The sequence below is a fragment of the Arachis ipaensis genome, chromosome B9, assembly GCF_059453495.1.
Source record: "Arachis ipaensis isolate K30076 ecotype BB chromosome B9, ASM5945349v1, whole genome shotgun sequence".
Taxonomy (NCBI): domain Eukaryota; kingdom Viridiplantae; phylum Streptophyta; class Magnoliopsida; order Fabales; family Fabaceae; genus Arachis; species Arachis ipaensis.
Window position 1 is genome coordinate 110,238,572 of NC_142444.1, and position 5,349 is coordinate 110,243,920.

General features: G+C 40.4%; 1 non-coding gene across 1 annotated transcript; it reads left to right on the top strand.

Moving 5' to 3' along the window:
• Positions 1–4,086: 4,086 nt before the first annotated feature.
• Positions 4,087–4,194, top strand: LOC148545892 (small nucleolar RNA R71). The gene has a single exon (XR_015901959.1). It is a non-coding gene; the product is annotated as a small nucleolar RNA R71 (small nucleolar RNA).
• Positions 4,195–5,349: the final 1,155 nt, after the last annotated feature.

Below are 5,349 nucleotides of genomic sequence, written 5' to 3' on the forward strand. Positions count from 1 at the left end.
ACTGTTCAAGCATTCATTCAGAAAACAAAAAATATTGTCACCACATCAATATAATTAAACTAAGTTCAAGGATAAATTCGAAACTCATGTACTTCTTGTTCTTTTGAATTAAAACATTTTTCATTTAAGAGAGGTGATGGATTCATAGGACATTCATAACTTTAAGGCATAGTTACTAAATACTAATGATCATGTAATAAGACACAAACATAGATAAGCACTTAACATAGAAAACGAAAAATGGTGAAAGTAAGAACAAGGAATGAGTCCACCTTAGTGATGGTGGCGTTTCCTTCTTGAGGAACCAATGATGTCCTTGAGCTCTTCTATGTCTCTTCCTTGTCTTTGTTGCTCCTCCCTCATTGCTTTTTGATCTTCTCTTATTTCATGAAGGATGATGGAGTGCTCTTGATGTTCCACTCTTAATTGTCCCATGTTGGAACTTAATTCTCCTAGGGAGGTGTTGATTTGCTCCCAGTAGTTTTGTGGAGGAAAATGTATTTGAGGCATCTCCGGGATCTCATGGTGATGAGCTTCATGCGTCTCTTGAGATCCATGAATGGGCTCTCTTCCTTGCTCCATTCTTTTCTTAGTGATGGGCTTCTCTTCCTCAATGGGAATGTCTCCTTCTATGAAAGCTCCAGCTGAGTAACATAGATAGCAAATAAGATGAGGAAAAGCTAGCCTTGCCCCAGGAGAGGGCTTTTCGGTTATTTTGTAGAATTCAAGGGAGATGACTTCATAAACTTCCACTTCCTCTCCAATCATGATGCTATGAATCATGATGGTCCGATCCACAGTAACTTCAGATCGGTTGCTAGTGGGGATGATGGAGCGTTGGATGAACTCCAACCATCCTCTAGCCACAGGCTTGAGGTCCAGTCTTCTTAATTGAACCGGCTTGCCTTTGGAGTCAATCTTCCATTGAGCTCCTTCCACACATATGTCCATGAGGACTTGGTCCAACCTTTGATTAAAGTTGACCTTTCTAGTGTAGGGGCGTGCATCTCCTTGCATCATAGGCAAGTTAAACGCCAACCTCACATTTTCCGGACTAAAATCTAAGTATTTCCCCCGAACCATTGTAATATAATTCTTTGGGTTTGGGTTCTTACTTTGATCATGGTTCCTAGTGATCCATGCATTGGCATAGAACTCTTGAACCATTAGGATGCCCTTGTTGGATGGGGTTTGTTAGAACTTCCCAACCTCTTCTTTGGATTTCATGTCGGATCTCCGGATACTCATTCTTTTTGAGCTTGAAAGGGACCTCGGGGATCACCTTCTTCTTGGCCACAACATCATAGAAGTGGTCTTGATGAGCTTTGGAGATGAATCTTTCCATCTCCCATGACTCGGAGGTGGAAGCTTTTGTCTTCCCTTTTCCTTTTCTAGAGGATTCTCCGGTCTTAGGTGCCATCAATGGTAGTAGAAAAACAAAAAGCTTATGCTTTTACCACACCAAACTTAAAATATTGCTCGCCCTCGAGCAAGAGAAGAAAGAAGAGATGAAGAAGAAGAAGAAATGGAGGAGAGAGAGAGAGATGTGTTTCGGCCAAGAAGGGGAAGAGAGGGTTGTGTTGTGTGAAAATGAGGAGGAATGGAGGGCTATATATAGGGAAGGGATGGGGGGTAAGGTTTCGGCCATATAAGGTAGGTTTGGGTGGGAAATTGATTTTGAATTTTGAAGGTAGGTGGTGTTTATGAGGTAGGTTTATGGGGAAGAGTGGATGGATGTGAGTGGTGAAGTGGTGATAGGGAAGAGAGATTGAGGTGATTGGTGAAGAGTTTTGGGGAAGAGTGTTTATGGGATTGTGTGAAAGAGGGGTGAGAAGAGGTGAGTGGAGGTAGGTGGGGATCCTGTGGGGTCCACAGATCCTGAGGTGATCCTGTGGGGTCCACAGATCCTGAGGTGTTCAAGGATTTACAACCTTGCACCAAATTAGGCATGCAAAATGCCCTTGCACACAACTCTGGGCATTCAGCGCCAGATTGGTGCTTGTTCTGGGCGTTGAACACCCATTTGTTGCCCATTTCTGGCGTTGAACGCCAGAACCATGCTTGTTCTGGGCGTTCAGTGCCAGCTCTTCTCTAGGGTGCAATTCTGGCGTTCAACGCCCAGATGCTGCCCATTTTAGGCGTTCAGCGCTAGAACCATGCTCTGTTCTGGCGTTGAACGCCAGCCAGATGCTTCGTACTGGCATTTAAACGCCAGTAAGGTCTTCCTCCAGGGTGTAATTTTTCTTCTGCTATTTTTGATTCCGTTTTCAATTTTTATATTTATTTTGTGACTCCACATGATCATGAACCTAATAAAACATGAAAGAACAAGAAAAATAGAATTAGATAAATAAAAATTGGGTTGCCTCCCAACAAGCGCTTCTTTAATGTCAATAGCTTGACAGTGGGCTCTCATGGAGCCTCACAGATGTTCAAAGCATTGTTGAGACTTCCCAACACCAAACTTAGAGTTTGGATATGGGAGTTCAACACCAAACTTAGAGTTTGGTTTGACTGTGGGGGCTTTGGTTGACTCTGTTTTGAGAGAAGCTTTTTATGCTTCCTCTTCATGTTTACAGAAGGGTAACCTTGAGTTGTAAACACAAGGGAGTCCTCATTCAATTGAAGGACTAATTCACCTCTGTCAACATCAATCACAGCTCTTGCTGTGGCTAGGAAAGGTCTTCCAAGGATGATGGATCCATCCTCATCCTTCCCAGTATCAAGGACTATGAAATCAGCAGGGATGTAAAGGCCTTCAACCTTTACTAACACGTCCTCTACTTGTCCATAAGCCTGTTTTCTTGAATTGTCTGCCATCTCTAATGAGATTTTAGCAGCTTGCACCCCATAGATTCCCAGTTTCTCTATTACAGAGAGGGGCATGAGGTTTATCCCTGAACCAAGGTCACACAGAGCCTTTTCAAAGATCATGTTGCCTATGGTACAAGGTATTACAAACTTTCCAGAATCCTGTTTCTTCTGAGGCAATGTCAGTTGATCCAGATCACTTAGTTCATTGGTGAACAAGGGAGGTTCATCTTCCCAAGTCTCAATACCAAATAATTTGGCATTCAGCTTCATGATTGCACCAAGAAACTTGGCAGCTTGCTCTTCAGTAACATCCTCATTCTCTTCAGAAGATGAATACTCGTCAGAGCTCATGAAGGGCATAAGGAGGTTCAATGGAATCTCTATGGTCTCTAGATGAGTCTCAGATTTCTTTGGTTCCTCAAAGGAAAACTCCTTATTGATCACTAGACGTCCCAGGAGGTCTTCCTCACTGGGATTTACGTCCTCCCCTTCCTCTCCAGGTTCGGCCGTGTTGACTATGTTAATGGCCTTGCACTCTCCTTTTGGATTTTCTTCTGTATTGCTTGGGAGAGTACTAGGAGGGATTTCAGTGATCCTTTTACTCAGCTGGCCCACTTGTGCCTCCAAATTTCTAATGGAGGACCTTGTTTTATTCATGAAACTTACAGTGGCCTTAGATAGATCAGAGACTAAGTTTGCTAAATTAGAGGTATTTTGTTCAGAGTTCTCTGTCTGTTGCTGAGTGGATGATGGAAAAGGTTTACTATTGTTAAACCTATTTCTTCTACCATTATTAAAGCCTTGTTGAGGCTTTTGTTGATCCTTCCATGAGAGATTTGGGTGATTTCTCCATGAGGGGTTATAGGTGTTTCCATAAGGTTCACCAATGTAATTCACCTCTGCTATTGCAGGGTTTTCAGGATCATAAGCTTCTTCTTCAGAAGTTGCCTCTTGAGTACTGTTGGATACAGCTTGCATTCCATTCAGACTCTGAGAAATCATATTGACTTGCTGAGTCAATATTTTATTCTGAGCCAATATAGCATTCAGAGTATCAATTTCAAGAACTCCCTTCTTCATAGGCGTCCCATTATTCACAGGATTCCTTTCAGAAGTGTACATGAACTGGTTATTAGCAACCATGTCAATGAGTTCTTGAGCTTCTACAGGCGTTTTCTTTAGGTGAATGGATCCACCTGCAGAAGTATCCAATGACATCTTAGCTAATTCAGACAGACCATCATAGAATATATCCAGGATGGTCCATTTTGAAAGCATGTCAGAAGGACACTTTTTGGTTAGTCCTTTGTATCTCTCCCAAGCTTCATAGAGGGATTCACCTTCTTTCTGTCTGAAGGTTTGAACATCCACTCTAAGCTTACTCAGCTTTTGAGGAGGAAAGAACTTGGCTAAGAAAGCCTTGACCAGCTTATCCCAAGAGTTCAGGCTATCTTTGGGTTGAGAGTCCAACCACACTCTAGCTCTGTCTCTTACAGCAAAGGGGAAAAGCATGAGCCTGTAGACTTCAGGATCTACTCCATTAGTCTTAACAGTATCACAGATCTGCAAGAATTCAGTTAAGAACTGAAAAGGATCTTCTGATGGAAGTCCATGAAACTTGCAGTTCTGCTGCATCAGAGAAACTAATTGAGGTTTCAGCTCAAAATTGTTTGCTCCAATGGCAGGAATGGAGATGTTTCTTCCATGTAAATTGGAATTAGGTGCAGTAAAGTCACCAAGCATCCTCCTTGCATTATTATTATTTTCGGCTGCCATCTCCTCTTCCTGTTCGAAAATTTCTGAAAGGTGCTTGCTGGATTGTTGTAATTTAGCTTCTCTTAGTTTCCTTTTCAGAGTCTTTTCAGGTTCTGGATCTGCTTCAACAAGAATGTTCTTGTCCTTGCTCCTGCTCATATGAAAAAGAGGGACAGAAAAATAATAATAATAGGGGTCCTATTTACCACAGTATAGAGGTCCCTGTGTGAGTAGAAGAAAAGAAGAAGAAAAAATTCGAACACAGATGGAAGAGGGGGTTCAAATTTGGGTGAGATGAAGTGTTAGTAGATGAATAATTAAATAGAAGGAGATGAGAGAGAAGGAGAATTTTCGAAAATAATTTTTGAAAAAGAGTTAGTGATTTTCGAAAATAATTTTTTGAAAAAGGTTAGTAATTTTTGAGAATTAAAATAAAAAATTAAAATAATTAGTTAATTAAAAAGAAATTTTGAAAAAGAGGGAAGATATTTTCGAAAATTAGAGAGAGAGAGTTAGTTAGGTAGTTTTAAAAAAGATAAGAAACAAACAAAAAGTTAGTTAGTTAGTTGAAACAAATTTGAAAATCAATTTTGAAGAGATAAGAGGATAAGAAGTTAGAAAGGATATTTTAAAATCAAATTTTGAAAAAGATAAGATGAAGAGATATTTTTGAAAAGATATGATTGAAATTAGTTTTGAAAAAGATTTGATTTTTAAAATCACAATTAATGACTTGATTCACAAGAAATCACAAGATATGATTCTAGAACTTAAAGTCTG